The sequence below is a fragment of the Acipenser ruthenus genome, chromosome 3 (assembly GCF_902713425.1).
Source record: "Acipenser ruthenus chromosome 3, fAciRut3.2 maternal haplotype, whole genome shotgun sequence".
Taxonomy (NCBI): domain Eukaryota; kingdom Metazoa; phylum Chordata; class Actinopteri; order Acipenseriformes; family Acipenseridae; genus Acipenser; species Acipenser ruthenus.
The window spans coordinates 46,901,642-46,925,207 of record NC_081191.1 but is presented as its reverse complement, the minus strand read 5'-3'; the positions used below and the strand labels follow the sequence as shown (position 1 = coordinate 46,925,207).

General features: G+C 40.7%; 1 long non-coding RNA gene across 7 annotated transcripts in view; it reads left to right on the top strand.

Annotated features, from left to right (window-relative positions):
- LOC117394351 (uncharacterized) overlaps window positions 1-22,182 on the top strand; it is a 52,102-nt gene extending 29,920 nt beyond the window's left edge. For 2 of the 7 annotated variants that reach the window (XR_009319727.1, XR_004543365.3), the window contains exons 2-9: window positions 2,658-2,710; window positions 3,200-3,243; window positions 10,913-11,663; window positions 12,808-12,870; window positions 13,529-13,606; window positions 15,065-16,128; window positions 16,360-16,464; window positions 16,788-22,182. This is a non-coding gene — a long non-coding RNA (uncharacterized LOC117394351). The remainder of the gene's footprint in view (window positions 1-2,657; window positions 2,711-3,199; window positions 3,244-10,912; window positions 11,664-12,807; window positions 12,871-13,528; window positions 13,607-15,064; window positions 16,129-16,359; window positions 16,465-16,787) is intronic. The other 5 variants (XR_009319735.1, XR_009319729.1, XR_009319728.1 and 2 more) reach the window with 5 other exon arrangements.
- Window positions 22,183-23,566: the final 1,384 nt, after the last annotated feature.

The window sequence follows — 23,566 nt, the reverse complement described above, 5'->3', positions numbered from 1 at the left end:
TCTCTCTCTCTCTCTCTCTCTCTCTCTCTCTCTCTCTCTCTCTATATATATATATATATATATATATATATATCTGTAAATTATCTATTTATATCTATCTATCTATCTATATACTGTCTATCTATCTATATACTGTCTATCTATTTGTCTAAGTATCTTCTCTGTCTAACTGTCTCCAACTTCTGCGATTTTGCTTGAGCAGTTTCTTGATTTAAGCTCAAGGCAAGTGCGTGTGCCTTTTTTATTTTTTAAATAGAATACTGGTTACATTTGAATATATATTGAATACATATGAAATACATTTCATACAACTGTAGGGTTGATATTTTTTTATTATAGATAAGCTATAATAATAATAATAATAATAATTATTATTATTATTATTATTATTATTATTATTATTAATAATAATAATAATAATAATAATAATAATAATAATAATAATAAATAATTGTTGTTAATTATAACAGCACATATTATTACTACTGAATATACTTAATTTCACATACTGAACACAAAACATATGGTTAACTTTGAATTTATTAATAAATCTATGGAAAAAAAACGAATTCTAGTAAATGTAATCTGCTAGTGCAAAAATAAACATAATTTAAAATGTGTCTTTTGTTCGACATTGGGCCAGTGTTGTAGTTTTATCTCTCAAAATAAGCCGATGGTAACGGCATCGCGCCAGAACTGGCCCATCTGCTACTTGCCGCTGCAACTGCTAGCCAACTGCCGCTTTGCAACCGGAATCGGCCAGGCATCGTATGGCTAGCTGGGGAGTGTTTAACCTTTGCAATCCATCAAACTGAAAAGCTCAACTTGTGTGGAAACTTACTATAGTGAATTGGCTTCAGCTGGAGTCAATAATGTATCCTGTCAGTTGTAAAACAAATAGCTGTATCACATCAGCCATAATAAATGCATATCCGCAAGGACATAGTTAACATTAATAATACTTTTACCTGTCATACATTATGATTTCAATCATTTTGAAAGATTAATAGTTCTATTGATCTAATATTGAGATTATTAAGGACAGTTTTAAGAATTGAAGAGTTTATAAATACCATTCTATTAGATAAAACAGTGCTTTCAAAAGGGAAACAATTCTAACCCTAAAACAGTTTTAAAACTCTAACAAAACATTCCTTAGTCCTTCAAGTTTTGTGAATAAGGCTGATCATAGAAAGGTAAGGGTGGGGTGGGGTGGGGGGGCATTTGCAGCTCTGGTTCGACACGCTTTTAATCTTTATTACTTTATCCACATAAACTTGATACAAAAAAGCAGAATACATAAATATATTTTCTATATTTTTATTTGTTTATTTAGGAGACACCTTTATCCAAGGCGACTTGCAGAGACTAGGGTGTGTGAACTATGCATGAGCTGCAGAGTTACTTACAACAACGTCTCACCCGAAAGACAGAGCACAAGGGAGTTAAGCGACTTGCTCAGGGTCACACAGTGAATCAGTGAGTGAGCTGGGATTTGAACAGGGGACTTCCTGGTTACAAGCTCTTGTCTTTAACCACTGGACCACCTATGAGGACTAAAAAATACCTCCTATAAGGACTAAAAAACTTAACTTTACTGTTATCTTTGAATCATTGATATCCCTGCGGATATTCGCAGCAATCAATGAACTTCCCAACAATATTGAACTTGAACCACATACTGTAAGGGGTTTAAGCTACGCAGACTTTCATGTTTCCACATTTTGGTCTTGTTAAGCAGGGCAGCAGATGGAAATATAAATTAATACATAATATACTGGCCAAGAATAGCTGTAGAACCCTGTGACAGAGATCGAATGGTGCTTGGTGTTAGCTCTCCCTCTAGACCTGTGAGGGCACTGTGTAACGGGAACAGTGTACCCTTAACTAAATGGTACGACAATTTATTCCGTAGGGTAGGTGGAAGTTGGTCATTTAGGAAAGGGGCGCAGCTACGGTATCCAAACTCAATGACCCAGACGGTAAACGGTGTGGCATCCGAGGATTGGAGGAGCGGATGCGCCGTTAACCTAGGGGTCATGAGGGGTCATGAGCTTGTGTTTGTTAGTGTTTTGTTAACTTTTTAATAGACTACCAGTTGCACAATCCAGAGCTGTAGCGAAAGCCAGCATAAACCCAGACATCACTTTCACCCCTGCATTTCACGGAGAACTGTATTACACCACTTGTACGTATTCACTATCACTAAGAACTGTGTTTGTGTTTTGTGTTTAGTGTTGGTGTGTAAAATTTGACTTTTGGTTACGGGTCAAACCCGGGGAATTACAAATACCGAGTGATACACGCCGCTGTATCACTCCAACATTATTATTTACAGGTGTTTGCCATAAGGCTCTGGGCATTATTAATCAAATCAATAAACACCCTTGCACCTGGAAATCATTGTATGTCTGTTTTTTATTCGCTCTACACTGCACTCACGTGTATTCACTCACCACTTTGCCACAAACCCTCAAACTCTATACGTTAAATAACAAATGGCCTTTTCTGGCAATATTACTCCAAATGGTTTTGCTGAGGTTACGTTTAGGAGGGCAGACATCTAAGTTCAAAAGTGTGCCAGCAATTTGCCAAAAGCTCATCTCTGACTTTGTTGCCATTCCCATGCATTGTCTTACAAAGTGGATTTGTTTCAGGGAACTCAAGGAAAGCGAGGCGTGTCTGGAAACCTTGTGGTGTTGGCCCAATGGTAAGTTAAGACATTTCTTTTTAGTCAAGAAGACTTTTATGCATGGATATCAAATTGTAATGTGCCCTTTAGGATAATGGTCTGTGTTGATAGAGGATTTAGCACCCACAAGACAGTCCAAACTTTTATTACTAACCATATAAAAGCATTGGCAAGCTGGCCCTTCTGAGAGAATTATTATTATTATTATTTAAAGTGGAAGGCTGGTTTGTTACATGTCATTTTTTGTTATGTGCACAACCTCCCCCCCCCATCAATCAGTACAGTACATTCTACCTAATATACAACTATCACAAATAACTATCTTTATTCAGTAATTAAATGTGTAATGTAAAGTCCTGCTTACAGTTTTAGGGGAAGTACTTTTCATGAGAAATGCTCCATATGAAAATGCTGAGAAGTGTCAAAACAAAGACCAATTGGTAAACTGTGCACACACACTTTGATAATGGTAGTTACATTACGTGAGCCATTCAAACTCTTTTTCAGGGCACTGCTGGGGACCGGGGTCACCGGGTCACAGAGGAGAAAAGGTAAGAGATTATTAAGCTTCAGTGAGATGCATCTTGTTGCCAGTGGAGTGATCTTTCCATGTTTACAATGGGAGGATTGAGGAATGCCAAAGTCAAGTCACTTTTTTGTTTATTTTGCACCCCAATATGTGGCATTAAAGGAACTTTTACAGTTGTAAATCATTTTGCTTGTACAGTGTAAAAGTCTCCATAACTTCCCCAGTCCAATTTAGGTGTTTAAATATTAGAATTCAGTTATTGTTCAAAATTTTACTCATTTTACTCCAGAAACGAAGGTATGTATTCATTTTATTACACTTTGTACATGTACTAGTTTAGTTAAAGCAATGTACTTTACATGTTCAATGCACACATACAAAAGTACAGGACGTCAATGAAAAGTAGTGGAAATGTTTTCAATCCTTCCCGTGAATCTGTTATAATGATTTTTAGATTCATTCTTAGGACATGTGTGTTACACAATAATAGCATTAATCCCCTTTCCCAGTATGGCATTCCTTTTCTATCACTGTGCATTATTTTGTTCAAATGGATTATGAAAAATGCCATATGATGAGTCTATACCATACAAAAAGTACTGGTAGGTTAAAATACATTTTAAAATCTCTTCTGACAGATTTAGGTTTGTAGAAACTCTTATGTTGGCTACAGAACAGAGCAGTCAAATATGCAAAATACAATTTTCTTCCATTATTTTATTTATTTACATTTTTAAGGGGTGTAGCAGGGCGGTAAGAAAGCCCTGCACATGAAAAGTGGGCCGGGCAAAACAAAAACAAAACGTTAAATAAAAACAAATCACAACCACAAAAAAACAGCCAATGCCTTCACTGGTCCTGTATATTTTAAATTTTACTTTTACACTCCTTTCTCGCCCCCATTCCTCCTCTCGAACACCCACTTCGAGCAGGAAAAACTGCAGGGTTTTATACAGCTGACCATCTCCTGATTTAGCAACAAATTTATCACCTAATTAATTCGGGAGATGGCCACCTTCTGCACAGGTTTTATTAATTACTCCTGGCAGAGGTCGAGCTGCCTACCTCCCCTCTGCCAGAACACGTTTAAAATAAAAACAAAATAATAACACGGTGCTTCGCCGTCATATTTATAAAACAACAACAATAATAATAATACAACAATAATCACAATAATAATAACAACAACTACAACAAAACAAACAGCTTTGCCCTGTGCAGTATCTAAAAGTTTGTATGTGTGTATCTAAAAGTTTGCTTTGTTTTTTGATCAGGGTCCCAGAGGAGCTTTTGGAAAAAATGTTAGTTCAACATGTTTATAATACATGTCATTTTTTCCTGTTTATTTAAAGGCTGCAGCCAAAGTAACAAAAATACAGACTTGATGGTCTTCTACTGCTCAATATTAATATAGAGAGATACAGCTATGGCCAAATGTTTTGCATCACTTTATTGGTCCTTGAGTTGTTTGGTCTGAAGTTGTACGATAAACATTTCTTAACACACGATTTCCAACAGGGTTACAGAAGGTAGAAAGTGTATTTTCTGTCTCTGTAAGATGACGATTCTTCAATTTGTCCCTTGAATTTGATGCATTTTGACCCACAGAACAATGTTAATCATACCAAACTGGTAGTATGATGACATCACAAATCTAGAAGAAAAAACATTCCATTCTGGGTGCCAAAAGTTGTAGATGTAGCCATAGTTGCCTACCACTGATCTGCATAGTACGCCATTAAAGATTAAGTAGCATTAGATTACATTTTTTATGATGTTGCAATCATTCATAGTGGTTTAAAGTTCAGTTACTCTGTTATTATTATTATTATTTGAGTGTGTGTTAATGTACTTTAACTTAGTTCAGCTGCTCTTCAGTTACAGTTGGCTGCCAGAGATGTACTATATGTACATGTATGGTCCAGTGGTTAAAGAAAAGGCCTCGTAACCAGGAGGTCCCCGGTTGAAATCCCACCTCCGCCACTGACTCATTGTGTGATCCTGAGCAAGTCACTTAACCTCCTTGTGCTCCGTCTTTCGGGTGAGACGTAGTTGTAAGCGACTCTGCAGCTGATGCATAGTTCACACACCCTAGTCTCTGTAAGTCGCCTTGGATAAAGGCGTCTGCTAAATAAACAAATAATAATAATATGTAATGTAGGCTAGATTAGCCAAAATGGCTTTTAATTAGTAAGTGCCAGCACCATCTAGTGCACAGCAGTGTATTGCCAGCAAAGCTAAAGGAAACTTTGCAAAGTGGCAGGTCACTAGATGGCCCAGGTTCTTACTTCATTTAAGACACCAGTCTGAAGCTACACATGTATAATAGGCAGTTCCTGAACTAAGCTGAAAGCACCTTGAAACAGACAAATGGTGAAAAGAACCACTCTGAATGATTGCAAGCATCATACAAAGTTAAGAGGACAACACAATCAATATGAAAATGAGATCTGAAGCTGCATGCTTTTTATTGATGTTCACAATTGTGTTACTGATGTTCATGAATAGTTCAAACTAGTCCTTTTTGTTATAAATAGTAAATAAGGTTGTGGATGAATACATTGTTTTTTATGGTGATTCTGGATCCAATGGCTTGCCTGGATGCAAAGGAGATGATGGATCAGATGTAAGTAGAGTCATTATGAAGTTAAATGACCCATTACATATTATGAGCTAGTGCAGGAAGAGGCCAATTAAAAATGTTTTTATCATACTGATAGGGGATGTATGGCAGTAACATACATCCTCTATCGGTATGATAAAGATGATGACCATGACCTATCAACAGTATATACAGAACAGTAAAGAATACGAATTAGCAGTTGCTTTTAAATCACAGTTTGATAAACAATTTTCCAGATATATGCAAAAATGTGTGACACACAGACAGATGGATGAACAAACATATCTCCAGATATTCTCAATAAGTTATGCTAAATAGTGTTAATACCAAGTTCCACAACAATTGGATAAGCAATTCTCCATATATGTGAAAAGTGACATATCCTACAGCAGTTAGATTAAGTATTATCATTGACAGTTGCCATCTGGAAACATCCAAAATTTGAACTGGTTGTAAAGAGTTTATTGATGGTTCACGGGGCAGGAGCAAGGTCACCTGAGGTGATGTTTAACAACATGGAGTTAGTAACAGATGAAACGTATAAAGAGAGGGGCTCCACCTCTTCGAAGGCCCAACACGTAGAAGGGGGGTTCTGTCAAGAGGAGACACGACAAACAGGAGGGGGGTCACCATCTCTGAGGAGACCCGACATATGAAGAGGGGTCACCGTCTCTGAGATGACCTGACAGACGAAGAGGCTTATGAACCAGAAAGGAAGAAACATGGAATTTGTACATATTAAAACATATAAAAGAGAGAGGTGCTCCGCCTCTCCCAAGGCCCAACATATAGCAGGGGAGTTCCATCGCTGAGGAGACCCGACAGACAGGAGAGGGGTCACCGTCCCTGAGGAGACCCGATAAACAGGAGGAGTCACCGTCTCTGAAGAGACCCGATATATGAAGAGGGGTCACCGTCGCTGAGGAGACCCGACAAACAGGAGAGGGGTCATCGTTGCTGAAGAGACCCGACAAACAGGAGAGGGGTCATCGTCGCTGAGGAGACCCGACAAACAGGAGGAGTCACCGTCTCTGAAGAGACCCGATATACGAAGAGGGGTCACCGTCGCTGAGGAGACCCGACAAACAGGAGAGGGGTCATCGTCGCTGAGGAGACCCGATAAACAGGAGAGGGGTCATCGTCTCTGAAGAGACCCAATATACGAAGAGGGGTCACCGTCGCTGAGGAGACCCGACAAACAGGAGAGGGTTCAAAGTCCCTGAGGAGACCCAATAAACAGGAGAGGGGTCACCGTCTCTGAAGAGACTCGATATACGAAGAGGGGTCACCGTCTCTGAAGAGACCTGATATACGAAGAGGGGTCACCGTCGCTGAGGAGACCCGACAAACAGGAGAGGGGTCACCGTCTCTGAAGAGACCCGATATACGAAGAGGGGTCACTGTCGCTGAGGAGACCCGACAAACAGGAGAGGGGTCACCGTCTCTGAGAAGACCCGACACACAGGAGAGGGGTCACCATCACTGAGGAGACCCGACAAACAGGAGAGGGGTCACCGTCACTGAGGAGACCCGACAAACAGGAGAGGGGTCACCGTCTCTGAAGAGACCCGACATAAAGGAGAGGGGTCACCGTCTCTGAGGAGACCTGACAAACAAGAGAGGGGTCACCGTCGCTGAGGAGACCCGACAAACAGGAGAGGGGTCACCGTCTCTGAAGAGACCCGATATACAAAGAGGGGTCACCGTCTCTGAGAAGACCTGACAGACAGGAGAGGGCACCGTCTCTGAAGACATACAAAGAGGGGTCCCGCCGCTTGGGAGCCTACACATAAAATAGAGGCTTCAGAACCTGAAAGAGAGGAAGAACAGATCATGCGATGCTAACAGGTGGGGTTTGGCCGGGGGTCCTCTCTGACTCGTGGAGAACCCTCCTCTTAGAGGTAAATGAAGCGCAACTTAACAAAGGGTTGGAGAAAGTGGAATCACTAACCCCCACAAAGATGGACCCCTGGCTCCCCACTAAAGACTCCTACATGTGTAGACAGACAAAGAACCACCAATGCATATAGAAAACAAAGAAAAAGAGAAAACATTTAACACAAGAAGAAAAAGAAAACATTTAACACAGCAAAGGGGTTAGTAAGTTTGGTCCCTACTAAAAGGAAAACCTTTGGTGACCATGGCGGAAAGGTCGTCCCCACTCCGGACATACTAGCAATGGACTGGTGAGCAGAGGATATTTCGAATGGGGAAGAACGAATGTAAACTTCAACTGCTGATGAGGTCCAGCGCCCCATATTGTTGATTAGATGCTGGTTACTTTTTTACTCTTGCTGCTGATGTGGATGCCCCGATTCTGAATGAATGAGGATTATAGAATTACGGGGGAAGTCCTGCTCTGGAAACCAAAGTGGAGAGATGAGAAGTGAATCAATGCCTTGATGCAACAGACCTGCTTGCATTGATGAACAGGGGGTCAGAAAATGAAATGGGTTTCCATTCTGCGATATATCTCTGCATGGAAGCATATGGGCTTAGTGGAGAGTACATTTTTGAAAGCTGAATACATTGTCCTTGCCGAAGCTGATCCATTTTTTAAATGCGTTGGAAGAGAATAAAATGGGAATCTAGAATGCGAGATCACTGCAGCGAATACCCAGAGAAGGAAAACTGGCAATAGAAGAAACTGTATATTCTGAGCATCTCAAAAATCCAAAATAATGCAGATAGATATATGGTTTCCATTTGTGACAAACACAACCCTCACACAACGTCAAATAACCAGTATTTAGTGACGGAAATATAAACAAACTACTCTTGGCTTGGCTTGGCAAGTCAGGATTGTTTACAACATAAACTGTAATAGACAGGACATTAAATCAAACGGGGGCAACAGGATTCAAATAGTAGATGATATGTGGTAAGCCATAAATGTTACAATTATAAACACTGTATCAAGCATTGATTTAAGAAACATTTTACACCAAACAGTATTTGCAAAGATCAAAACTTTTAACAATGCATAACTTCATATAGACATTACAGCACAGACCACAGTAATTGCCAATACATGTGTTTAAATCAGACAATGTTACCGATTTAAAGTGTTCAACAATCCAAAAGGATGGCAAACTTCCTCCTTAAAGAAAAAAAGAATGTCCAGAAAACAAAACAAATAACTCAAAAGTGTCCAAACTGTTGTCTGAGGTCCGTTTTGGTAACAGGCAAATCGGCACCAAAACTGGTTAAGCACCAAAAATACACTAAATCAAAATGAGGCTTCTGTAGGAGGAGCTCGTTCAACCCTGATCCAATATAAAAATGAATAAATAAGCAACCAATTAAATTAATAATGGTAATAATCCCAAACAGTTGGAAATAGCACAGCTAATCTAGCAGCAATATCCCTCCCCAATAGGGGATCTCCCCCTGCTCTTCCTCTGTCCTGTCACGCTTGGAGCTCCAGTCAGGAAATGAAGAGGTTTTGGGAAAATAATTGGATTAGAAGCTGCTGCTGCTCTCAGGGCACAAAAAAAGTTGTAATCCATTAATAATTGAATTTAATCAGGTTTTTAGATAACTGGGTACTTTCAGACTGGAAAAATGGTAGATTAGAATAACAGCTCTGTTTCTAACAACCCAAATGAGTAAGACTTCTCTGTCTCTTCTTAGCTGACCAGCAACCTTTCCCCTCAAAAAACACTGCTCCCCTCCAAACACTGCTTTAAAAAAACTCACACCAAAAAACCCACACCCTCTAAGGAAGCAATCGTCCTATTTAAAGAGCTCACAATTAAGGTACTTACAGCAGTAACGAAAACGATTAAGCCCTTTGCAAGATAAATTAGACAACACCCGGAACTAATCAGGATGTCAATGAGGAAGTTAAGGAAAGGTTTACTCTGATAACCAGAGAGAGAAACCAGTGCAGAGATGACCCATTAAACAAATAGAACGATATATTGACACTAAATTGATACAGCTTCACCTAATTTTACCTTATGACTCTAAAAAGCCCACATCATCAACTAGGACAAAATTGCTTATTTAGCAATTGAATAGCAAAATACTTTAACCTGGCCATGTATTCTGATACTCAATTAAGAGCAGCAGACAGCAAATTACTTATGCTGCATTAATGTAGCTGATGCTACATATTGTTAAGTCATCAGATGTAGAGAAGCAGCCTTGATGGAGGACTGAAATCAAATTGCCAAGAATATCAATAGAGATAGGAAGATGAGAAGGAGAAGCGGCCGGAGAGTTCTTGGAGATTCCGCGCAGGAGGAGACAGACAGCTGGAACTGATAGTAGAGTTGGAGAAGCAACAGACATCAAGCAAAATTGATATTGTATTCCTGCCAGATAGGATTTGATTGTAGCTGGAGCCAGATGTAGAGAATCCTTTGTGTGTACTATGAAAGCCATGATCCAGTCCTGGTTGAATGGAGTCGGATTAATCCTGCTTTGGGAACAGAAAGTTAGATAAGTAACCCAGCCTGTAGAGTACAAGGATCTGGTAGAGGGAGTGAGTGCTGAAACCATGTAAGCTTGTGCTGGTCTGTTGATAGTTGGGTTCAGTTGAATTTTAGCTGGTTGAACTGGGGTGTCACTGCTGGAGATGGCATAGCTGTGACCAGACTGTGAAATCTGTAAACGCGAAAGCACTTCAGCTGCATTATTATAAATGCCCGGTAGATGGATTGGCATTACTTTAAATGCATCTGATATATCTGCTTTTGCTAGCCAGGAGCCACAACCTGCTAGTTTAATTGAATGAATTGTGTCCGATATGGTGATGTACTGTAGAGAAAATGGATCATGAGGAATTAGCGAGTTGATGCTACTGGTGCTTAATCCCCTTTTGACCGAGTCCGGTTGAAAAACCGTTCTCTAATCAATCAGTTAAATAATTAACTAATATCTTAGTCTGGGTGATTCAGAGGTTTTGGGCTACTGGGCAGATGCTTTAGAATGAGCGTCCCCGCAGAAACTGCACGTGTGGATGTTTGTGTGCTGTCTGAAAGAGCATATACCGGAATTGAAATTATTATTTACCTTCCTCCTGCAAATTTTATTATTCATCCAAATTTGTCTTTCCTTGTAGATTGCTCAGGTGGGGCTATTGGAGACTGGACCGTAGGAACCTGGGTTGGTATCAAACCGGAAGTGACTGCAGCTACAGTATAAGTGGATGAGTTTACTGCAGGAATGGAGGAAAACACTGTAACTGTGGAACCTTGCTTCTCTTGCTCAATGTTGGACACCCGTTTATCCAAGTTGCTGAGTTTAGAATTTACTGAAGATAAGGTATCCGCGAATGGTTGCATGAATGTTTTTATTTAATTAAATCAGAGAATGTTCCTGCTGAGTTTTGCTGACTGAAGTGGCTGCCTGCTGGCCTGATGTGCTGGCTACGGGGTTAGCTTGTTCTGGGACAGACTGCTTGCTGTCTGAGCTGGGCCGATAAACAGCCCAGCGCAGCTGGGGAGTTTCTTAGGTGGAAAAATTGGTTCTGCCGAGATGGAATTACAATAGAAAATGAAAAAAGATTCCCGATTGCTCCCTGCTGGAATCTCGCTGCTGTTTTTGAGGAGGATCTTTATGAGCTTGTGAAAGTCCAGTCCTTAAAGTACAGTCGCTCTGGAGGTGTATCCTTGGCCCGGAGCCGTTGTGATCGATGGGGTTTAACTCCTTGGACGGCGGGTAGTGGTATGCTGTCCTGCTCGGGAGGCACCTGTTCGGATGTTATTGAGATGCCTGATAGAGAGAAGAGTGGTGGGCTGACCAGATATTGGGTTGAAGCTGTCAAAGATTGTTCTCTTCAGAGACCTCCGAATCCGAGGAAGAGCTGTGCGGTAAGTACTCCATACTTAATTTGTTCTTTTTTAAATTTTTTACACAGAAAGAAATTGGTTGGGGTCTTTCAATCCGCTTAGGTTCACAACCAAACGAAATAACACAAGACAACTAGACTAATGGTTTAAACAGAGTAGATTTGATTGATGAAAGCAGATGATAGGATAGAGGGGGCCTAGCTTCCGCCCCTCCGAACCACACTAAATAGGTTATCATGTTTCTATGAATCTTTAAACATTTCCTAATTGGTCATGTAAAAATGTGTAAACAACTTGGTGCAGGTCTGAACTAATGTATTTTTTATTTTTGTTTAGAATTGCTTTGTATATCCATTTCTGTTACGTCATCACATCCTAGGAACTTTTCAAAAACCAAAGTCCAAAGCACCCCTGATGCCTCAAACAAGCTCAGCTGTTACTACAACCAGTAACAATACAGTGCTTGCAGGTCCATGGTAAATACGAATGGCAGGGGAAGTTCATGGATAACAGGCAGGATTGTACAGTATAGAACTAAGGGCAGTGGGAGTTGGATTCGGGTTAGCTGAGATATTAATGGTCTGTTATGAACTTTAATTGCTATTTACAGGGGGAACTTGGCTCCAGTTTCCTAGGTGTGCTTTGATTCAAAAGTTCTCAAAGCTATTTACTCTTTATTAGGAAAAATATCAATTACATTCAGCAGTGTGGAGTAGTGGTTAGGGCTCTGGACTCTTGATCGGAGGGTTGTGGGTTCAATCCCCAGTGGGGGACACTGCTGTTGTACCCTTGAGCAAGGTACTTTACCTAGATTGCTCCAGTAAAAACCCAACTGTATAAATGGGTAATTGTATGTAAAAATAATGTGAAATAATGTATAATGTGATATCTTGTAACAATTGAAAGTCGCCCTGGATAAGGGCGTCTCCTAAGAAATAAATAATAATAATAACAAATATAACAACTACAGACTACTTACAAAACCCTTAATAAATATCAGAGTTGTTTAATTCTGGTTTTCTAACATTATTGGGAGAATTTTTACTTTCTTAAATTTTTTGAGCAAATAGTTTTGAGAATCTAGCCCAATACCTTTAGGAGGTGACAATGGTACATCCCTCTGATTAGATGTTAAAATCTTCTGTTTTTTTTTCTTTTTCTTTAGGGTGAAAGAGGTACATCTGTGATGGCTGGATTATCTGGGATATCTGGACCCACTGGCACCATGGTAATATACAATAATGTTTCACTTTCTGAGACATTCCCAATTTAAAAACAGATAAGCAGGCAAGTTAGCAGACTGCTGCTTCACTATTTAAAAGGACACTGAAAACCCTCTATTCAGGCCAGTCAAGGGGCTGTTAAAATGTTCAAATTTTCAGGTTTATTACTAAGGTTTTTTTTTCTATCAAATGAGAGAAAATGAGAAACGTAATGATGCATCAAAGTTTACAGTTAAAAAAAATGTTAAAGGTGGTTGGTAGTTTGTAGTGGGTTGGTTTTAATAGAGAAGTAATTTAACAGAGACTCGATATGTTTGGGACTGCAAGTGGTGGCCTTAATACTAAACACAGCGGTGGCCTTAATATTCAGGGTGATGTTAGATTGCCGTCAATAGGAGCAAAATTATAAAAAAAAATGGCCTTATTTATGAAGTGGCCTTTATAGTTATGTGACCTCAAAGCAAGGTCTTACTGCACAGTTGACTTGATTTATTCTTAGCGTTTGTTCATGGTTTATTGCCTCCAAGATGCTCTTGTAGGTTAATAACCCAACATATCTTATTTAAGTAACATTTTATCTTCAGTGAAGAATTAACCATACATACTGGCATCTATAGAATGACTGAAACCCATGCAGCCTAAATGGTTTTCTTTTAATTACAGGACCAAGAGGTATGAAAGGAAACAAAGGGGACCAAGGAGATGATGTGAGCAAACATGTACAGAATGCAGGATGAGTGGGTGAGAAGATAAGGAGCTTAAAAAATAAGCCAAACATACATTGGTTATCTGCACACTGGGATCATAATATATCATCATGAATCATACACAGACATATTCCACAACATTCCAAACTTGGAGGCTGTGTGGTCCAGAGGTTAAAGAAAAGGGCTTGTAACCAGGTACCTGGTTCAAATCCCCTCTCAGCCACTGACTCATTGTGTGACCCTGAGCAAGTCACTTAACCTCCTTGTGCTCCATCTTTAGAGTGAGACGTAGTTGTGACACTGCAGCTGATGCATAGTTCACACACCCAAGTCTCTGTAAGTCGCCTTGGGATAAAGGCGTCTTCTAAATAAACAAATAATAATATAGAAAATATATTGATGTATTCTGCTTTTTTGTATAAATAATAATAATAATAACTTGCTTGACAATAATAGCAAGGTTCAATCAAAGTTTGTTCTTGATCTGGCAGATTGTTTGTAAGGACTAAACACCAAGTGCCCATTGACCAGAGGGGCAAATAGAGCATGAAATATACAGTAGGGTGTGAGACAGAAACCTTAAAGGTGTAATAATAATCAAGGAAATAAAAATATCCTGCCTTTAATCTCCTGTCTATAATTCCCTGCCTAAAATGTCCTGCATTTCGCACTGTAAACATTACAACTTTGTAAGTCCCTTGTCATTTTTCTGATGATGGTTTAGTTTTACACAACAGGAGTGAATCTACAGTGTGGTGGCAGGAGAAACAAGCTTCCCCAGATTCAGTTTGGAAGAAAAAGTTTTTTTGAAGCCTAGGTTAGAAATCCATTAAAACACAAGGCTTAAGTCTCGGTTTATGCAGCTTGTAGGTGGTTTTATTAGTTATACAGTAAGTTTAATGCAGGATATTAGGAAAGACTATCTAGATGGACTTGCAGTAAGAGCAGAGAGGTTATTTTGAAGATGCTGTCAAATTAACAGGTTATTGCAAGTACAGTAGCCTACCATAAATACTTAACAATTTGACACATGAAAAACATTGCCCCCATGTCAAATGTATGATTGCTTTTTATGCACTTCCAGATGCTATATAGACCTAATTTGTGTAGTTGTGAAATTAGTACATGCTTCACAAAAAGCTCAGTTTGCATGCTTTACTTACAGGTAGTCTGTTACACTTGCACGTCCTACTGTAGGTCATTTCATTGAAGTGTCTTCGGGGTCGAAATATGCCGCTGGCTGCAAAGTTAGTGAGTCAATAGGGGAAGCAGCTGGTTAGTTAATAACAGGAAAGAAGATGTACAAACAGGGTGAATGGAAGTGCACAGAATGATTTACTTACTGTAGTTTGAACCCTTGAAGTCACAAACTTTTATAAAACTGTTAACACAAGATGAAATGTGTTTGAAACAACTGCTTCACTTCAGTGTTTCTTTCATGGCTGAAGGGATTTTTAATAGACTGCTTCATCATTTTTTTTTTAATTTACAGGGTAATTTTGGAAATCCTGCAGTCCAAGGTACAAAGGTAAATCTGAGTGGATAGTCTATTATAGACTGATGCTACTGTGTTTGTCATCATTATTAATATAATACTGTTCATATCCTGAAATATCATCCATAACTATTAGACACTCAATACTGCTGTATTTAGAAAAACTAAAATTTTATGACAAACAACTAGATTAGAAGTCTTTTGATCAAGATGCATACCTAAATATGCATGCTTACAAGCAGTTTTTGGCAGGCAGTTGCTTGCTAAGCTTTTAGGTTTTATTTGGTTTCATAGATGCTTCCAACTGCTAATAAATAAAGAAGCGGCACAGAACACACAGTTCACGCAACAGTCAGTGAATTATCTGTGATAGAAGACATGTGCATTTGCCAAATGTAACTACACTTTAAAGGAATGATTACACTTTCCTATGTTTTTACTACAAATGTTTACCATAGTAAAAGCATATTAAAGTGTGATAAAGCACAGAAAGCATGGTAAAACATAGGTCAGCATTGCAAAGATCATATTACTGTGGTAAACTTTTATAAGCATAGAATCAGTTTTCTTACCAGGTTTCATTTTACTTTTAATTTGGGATATATACACACTTTTCAAGTAGAATATTACAAAAAATGTACACTGTAACATCCTGATATATTCAATTTTCTGTGCTGAAAAAAAAGACTGATAGCACAGGACTTCACCCAGCACAGGAAGGTACCCAGAAGAAAAAGCTACAATTTAATTCAATATGTTGTCTTTGAAATATCTTCATATCCTGAAATAAAGAAAATCAAGAAGGCCAGAGGTTTTCTATGAAACTGTTTTTCTAAGAAACTGTTTTTTCAAACAGTTTCGTAGAAGACTCCTCTTGTTTTAATACATCAAGTCCAAGTTCTCATAGGATATGTCTGTGGCAAGTAGAAAATGAACCATTGATGTCTATCAGACTCTGGACAGTAGGAAGCAAAGTTTTATATCCCATGAACTGTTTGATTGTATCTTCTTTAAAGGTGAGAAAGGAATGAGAGGACCAGCAGGTGTCCAAGGGGTACAAGGTAAAAAAAAGCTGCATTACAGTAAAGATTTAAAAACCTTGTTAGAATATATCATTCCATGGCATTTCTTAAGCAGCACCACGTACAGGTGATTTAAAGTGTACTGTCAAACTGCTTCAAAGTTAATATGAAGAAACTGCCTGGAGCCTGGAGAGGCCTTGAAATACACTAAGAAAGTGCATCATGTTATCTTGAAGGAGACACTGTACTCATGTATATTGCGTTCAACAGGAAGTCTGTGATTTCATCTGAATGTGCCTCCTTAAGTTTCAAGGGAACACTGGACCTGCTGGTGCTCACAGACATAAAGGCACTGCCAGTGATAATGGAGCTCCGGTAAACAAACTGATTATTAAAATCTTCATTCAGACCTCCAAACACAGTTAGTGTATACACATACAACTGTGACCAAACAAATAAAAAAACAACAGGGCTTAAGTTCATATTCTTTTTAGATTCTCAATTTGGGTTTTTCCTTTCATATGCTTGACAATTTGGAGTAAATAGCTTTAAGAGTCTAGCCCATGGTGCCTCATTCTAAGTCTGAAAACAATTGTTTGTTTTTCAGATGATAAAGTGAACTTTTATTAATTTCCAAACGCACCACTGGTTGTACTGTATAATATAGTTAATGATAGCCATGTTCTTTTTTTCTTCAGGGTCCTCGGGGTGTCGCTGGTCTGAAGGGCCTGCAGGCACCTGGCCAGTCTACAAAGGTTGCTGGTGCGCGGTGAGTCGAGGACACCCTGGCTGACCTAAGCCCTCCCCACTCCGAGCGGTACGTGGCCAATTGTGCGCCGCCCCCTGGGAACTCCCATCCACGGCTGGCAGTGGAATAGCCTTGACTCGAACCGACGACCTCCAGGCTATAGGGCGCATCCTGCAGTGCCTTTACTGGGTGCACCACTCGGGAGCCCCCATGTCTGCAAAATTCTTAAGGAAGAACATGTATACAATCATGTTGTACTGTACTGTACTGGTACATACATATATATATATATATATATAATCTGCATCAAACACTATTCTAGGTACCTATATGTGAAGCAGAAAATAAGTGACACACACACATTTGTGTGTGGTTCCTATTGCAATTACTTAAATACTGTCTTTTGTACAACAATTGTTGAGTTCTAGTGTTGAATACCTTATTCTCATCAATGCTACACAGTGCTACACATTTATTTATTTATTTATTGAGTGGATACTTTTTTTGGAATCCTATCTGTCTATCCAAAGACTGTTCCAAATGACGCTGTGTTGCTAAGCAGGTGCAGAGCTAGATTTACGGAAAGTAATTCTTGGAATTTGGCTGTTTAATATAGGTTTAAACATGCTTTATGTTCTGTAAATTGTACTTGTTTTATAAACAGGATACTCCATGACTTCATGGAGCACATTGTTTATGTCACTCATGAGGGCAGCTGTAAGCAACCCACTCAACCCCTTTGGTGGCTTGTTAATTATTCTGCTATCCTCATTTGTGCATTAACTACAGCTGTCCATCAAGGTTCATTATGTATCTTCTATTAGTTACATTCTTGATATTCTGCTATTTCAGCAGCAAAATTTGATACAGTATGTAGTTTTCAAGTTCACCACAGACATGTGCAACACAGGCTAGATCAGAAAAGGTATCTGTTTAGATTTAAGAGCGAGCACCATCTGGTGAATCAAGTTTCCTTTTGTACTACCTTTTTCGCACAGAATTTTAAAGCAATTGAAACAGAATATTTGAGGAAATTCAATAAGTACCATTCAGAACGATTGGAAACATCACAAAGAGGCAGGAAGATAGTAAACATATTTGAGTGACATTTTAAGCTTTCAATGTGAAAACTTCTATTCATTCTTCCATACCACCACTAGATGGCACTGTTGGTTCCACAATGAATAACACTTTTCTCAATACTTTCATAATTTCAGTGAACTAAATGTTCAACAGGCCTCATTGGACCTCGAGGAGAAGCCGGCCCTGCCGGGACAGGGTGAGTACCAATATGTCACAGTAAAGGGATTATTGTGCTTGTGGAACCCCCCTCCATATTAAACACAATATTAAGGGAGACTTTATATTCCATATATATTTTCATAATATTTAGATACTTTAGATTGTCTAAAGTATTTTGGCATTACATAACTAAATGCAATCTCTAGGAATAGAATTTACAAATATTGTTTAAATAATTAAAAGTTTATTTGTGTAACATTTAATGTGGGGTTCCACATATTATTGCAGGGTCTATTGGCCCCCTTAACCTCACTCTAAGAAGGCTCCGAGGTAGTGGTCGTAGCAGTAGTAAACACATAATTGATGTATTAACACTCCTTGTAGTTGTCCCATTCTGACCTTTTTGTTAGGAAGAAGATGGTGCTCCAGGACAAGGCACACAGGGGTACCCAGGCTTCCAGGTAAGAGGCAGGCATTTCCACCCACACATTATCGCTTTCATTTTAATTTCGGATGTCTTTCAACTGCAATAGTGTTTATACTATAGGTCCTTTCTTTATAAAAGTTGATATTTCAGCTTCATCAATTTGCCCATGTTCCCTTTAAATATGTATATACAGTAAGTATTTGTGGTATAACCAACTTTTCATGACATTTATTCATGGTATAAACAAGATGTCATGAAAAACCATGAATTACAGTATTTATGTCATAGGCAGTAAACAGTGGAAGGGTAAGAAACTCGACCACAGGCTTGTTTGTTATCGCAGCATCTGCCCTTGACATACAGTGCCTATAGAAAGTCTTCACCCCCGTTCAAAATGTTCACCTTTTGTTGCCTTATAGCCTGGAATTAAAATACATTAAAATCGTTTTTTTTTTCATTTATCTACACATCCTACCCCACAACTTCCAAGTGAAAAAAATATTCTAGAAATTTGTAGAAAATTAATTACAAATAAAAACTGAAATAGCTTGGTTGGATAAGTGTCCACCCCCCTTGTAATAGCAATCCTAAATTAGCTCAGGTGTAACCAATCGCCTTCAAAATCACACACCAAGTGGCCTTCACTTGTGTTAAATTGTAGTGATTCACATGATTTCAGGATAAATTCAGCAGTTCCTGTAGGTTCCCTCTGCTGGGTAGTGCATTTCAAAGCAACGACTCAACCATGAGCACCAAGGCGCTTTCAAAAGAACTCCGGGACAAAGTTGTTGAAAGGCACAGATCAGGGAATGGGTATAAAAAAATATCAAAGGCCTTGAATATCCCTTGGAGTATGGTCAAGACGATTATTAAGAAGTGGAAGGTGTATGGCACCACCAAGACCCTGTCTAGATCAGGCTGTCCCTCCAAACTGGATGACCGAGCAAGAAGGAGACTGATCAGAGAGACTACCAAGAGGCCAATGGCAACTTTGCAAGACCTACAGGCTTTTATGGCCAAGACTAGTCAAAGTGTGCATGTGACAACAATATCTCAAGCACTCCACAAATCTGGCCTGTCTATCCAATCGAAAATTTGTGGCATGACTTGAAGATTGCTGTCCATCAACGCTCCCCAAGGAACTTGACTTAGCTTGAACAGTTTTGTAAAGAAGAATGGTCAAATATTGCCAAATCTAGGTGTGCAAAGTTGGTAGAGACCTATCCCAACAGACTCACAGCTGTAATTGCTGCCAAAGGTGCTTCCACCAAGTATTAACTCAGGGGGGTGGAGACTTATCCAATTATGATCTTTCAGTTTTGTCTTTTTAATATATCATTTTTTTCTCAATAAAAACTTTTTTCCCCTTAACAGTGTGGAGTATGGTGTGTAGATAAGTGGAAAAAAATCCTCATTTAAATGCATGAAACTCTGAGGCACTGACACAGCAAAATGTGAAACAAGTTCAAGGGAGTGTAGACTTTCTATAGGCACTGTACATACCATAATTCATGGTTTTTCATGTCATATCCTCTATTTATCTATTTTGTCCATGTTCCCTTTGCCTCAGGTACTAATAGCAGCTGTTTTCTAGTGGCACAGGACCATATTTCTTTTAAATGTGTAATACAAATGTTGTTGTTGTTGTTATTATTATTATTATTATTATTATTATTATTATTATTATTATTATTATTATTATTTGTGCTTGCCAGGAAGCCCCTTGTCTATGTGTCTTCATGTGATTTTCTCAAGCAGCAAGAGCTGTTGAGTAAAATTCAAACCGGTAGTACGAGAAATTTGCCTGAGAAGGTGTATCGTATATTATTATTTATTTATTTATTTATTTATTTATTTATTTCTTAGCAGACGCCCTTACCCAGGGCGACTTACAGTTGTATTGAAAAAATACATATCAAGAATTTCAGTACAATTAAGAGCAAGATAAAAAAAATACAATGACTTAAGTCCTAATAAGAGCAAATACAAAACACAATACTATTTGAGATCGAGCAGTTCAAGAGCAGATAAGTGTTGATAGTTACATCAGGGTTAAATACTACAGATTGGGTTGAGTGCAGGATTAAATACAGTAAAATAGGGAGCAGATAAGTGCAAGTTAAAGTGCATTAAAGGCAGAGTGCTATATTGTCCAGAAGGGAAGAGTTGAGTTTTACAGGTGTCTGAAAAGGTGCGTCTTGAGGAGGCGCCGGAAGGTGGTCAGGGACTGGGCAGTCCTGACATCCATAGGAAGGTCGTTCCACCACTGTGGTACGAGAGTGGAGAAGGAGCGGTCTCTGGAGGCAGGGGAGCGAAAATGAGGTACAGCCAGTATTCTAGTGCAGGCGGAACGGAGAGGTCGGGTGGGGGTGTAGGGAGAGGGGGGTCTGGAGGTAGCTGGGTGCAGTCTGGTCAAGGCATCGGTAGGCGAGTACAAGAGTCTTGAACTGAATGCGAGCGGTGATCGGGAGCCAGTGGAGTGAACGGAGTAGTGGGAGAAGTGAGGCAGAGAGAACACCAGGCGAGCAGCGGAGTTCTGGATGAGCTGGAGCGGACAGGTGGCAGACACAGGGATGCCGGTCAGGAGGTAGTTGCAGTTGTCTAGACTAGAGATTATCAGGGCCTGGACAAGGAGTTGCGTGGAGTAGTTGGCGAGTAATGGTCGGATTCTTCGTATGTTGCTCAGGAAGAAATAGCAGGTGCATGCTAGAGTGGAGATGTGTTGGGAGTAGGAGAGGCAGGGGTCCAAGGTTACTCCAAGGTTCTTGGCTGAGGAGGAGGGAGAGAGCGTGGTAGATTCCAGAGGAATGGAGATAGACAGATCAGAGGAGGGGAAAGATGAAGAGGGGAAGAAAAAGTCAGATTTAGAGAGGTTGAGTTTGAGGTTATGTGAGTGCATCCAGGAGGAGATAGCAAACAGGTAGAGATACGGAAGGGAGAATACGGAAGGGAGAAACCATAGAATGAGATGAGGGGGCCCAGGGAGCTGGTGTAGCGAGAGAACAGGAGAGGACCCAAAACTGATCCTTGGGGGACTCCTGTTGAGATAGGGTGAGGTGTGGAGGTTGAGCCACACCAGGTTACCTGGTAAGTGCGGTTGGAGAGGTAGGAGGAGAACCAGCCCAGAGCAGTGCCAGAGATCCCCAGGTCAGCAAGAGATGATAGTAGAATAGAGTGATCAACAGTGTCAAAGGCAGCAGAGAGGTCGAGGAGAATTAGGACAGAGAAGAGAGAGGCAGCTCAGGCAGACTTTAGTGAGTTGGTGACAGACAGGAGGGTGGTTTCAGTGGAGTGAGCAGAGCGGAAGCCAGATTGGAGAGGGTCGAGCAGAGAGTGGTTGGACAGGAAAGCAGAGAGCTGGCAGTGTACAGTCCGCTCAAGGGTTTTGGAGAGGAAGGGTAGGAGGGAGACAGGACAGTAGCTCTGGAGGGAGGTGGGGTCAAGGGTAGGTTTTTTGAGGAGGGGAGTGATAGAGGTTTTTTGAAGGCAGAGGGAAAGAGACCAGAAAGGAGAGAGGTGTTGAGGAGGGAGGAGATGAAGGGGAGTAGAGCAGGAGCAGCAGCTTGAAAGAGGTGAGTGGGGAGGGGGTCCAAGGCACACGTGGTGGGTTTGTGGCCCTGGAGGAAGGAGGAGAGGTCAGAGTCTGAGAGGGGAGAGAAGGAGGAGAAAGAGAGTGCATTAGTAGGGGAGACAGAGGGTGTTGGAGTTGGAGTGGGAGGGGGTGGGGGGAGGGAGAGGTTTTAAAGAGTTTGTGGATAGCACAGATTTTAGAGGAGAAGAAAGAGGCAAAGTCATCAGAGGAGATAGAGGGAAGAGGAGGGGGGAGGGTTGAAGAGGGAGGAGAAGGTAGAGAATAGTTTCCGGGGGTTGGTAGTGGAGGATTGGATAATAGATTGGAAATGGGAGCATTTAGCAGAGGAGAGAGTAGAGGAGAAGGAGGAGAGGAGGGAGCGGTAGAGGTCAAGGGCAGCAGGGAGTTTGGTTCTCTTCCATTTCTTTTCAGCAGAGCGCAGTTTGGTTCTTGCTGAGCGGAGCACAGAGGAGAGCCAGGGTTAGGGAGGGGAGGGGCCAGAGGGAGTCGAGGGAAGAGATGAGGGAGAAGAGGGTGGAGGTAGCAGAGTCTAGGGAGAGTTGGGAGAAGGAGTCGATAGGAGGGAGGTGAGAGAGCGGTGGAGGCAAGGACAGAGGGGCAGAGAGAGCGGAGGTTACGGTGGGAGGTGACAGTGGGGGTAGGTGGAGTATGGAGAGAGGGGAGACAGAGAAAAAGAGATGAAATAGTGATCAGAGAGATCCAGAGGGGTAACAGAGAGGGAGGAGGGGCAGCAGGCCTTGGAGAAGGTGAGGTCCAGTTGACGGCCAGCTTTGTGGATAGGAGGGGATGGAGAGAGAGAGAAGTTGAAGGAGAGGAAGGAATCCAGCAGAGGGTAGGGAGGAGATAGTCGAGTTCATCGATAAACTGAGTGAGAGGTCCAGGGGGGCGGTACAGTGCAATTAGCAGGAGTTGACAGGGAAAGGTTAGTTGGACAGTATGAAATTCAAAGGTGTTAACAGAGAGAGAGGAGAGGTCAGAGCAGACAGAAAAGAGTAAGGAGGGAGAGGAGAAGACCAGTTCCACCTCCCCGTCCAGTGAGAAATGGAGTATGGGATAGGACGTAGAGAGAGGACAGGGCAGCAGGAGTTAGTGTTATCAGGAGAGAGCCAGGTTTCAGTGAGAGCAAGGAAATCAAGAGAGAGGTGGAAGGCAAAGGCAGAGATGAAATTAGCTTTGTTAGCAAAAGAGTGACAGTTGCAGAGGGCACCAGTGAGAGTGAGGGAGGGGAGAGAGTGGGAGGGGGGGAGGGGCAGAGGGATGAGGTTAGAGGGGTTAGGGGAACAGCGGCGGAGAGAGGACAGAGGACGGGAGCGAGAGGACAGAATAACAGGGATGTGAGAGACAGTCATAACAGGTGAGACAGATAGGTACAGTAGTAGTGGGAGCAGGAGCGGTGGGGGGAGGGTACAGACCTGTCTAGTAGTTGGCATCTTCCAGAGCACTGGTAGGTAGAGATTTTCTCCAACAG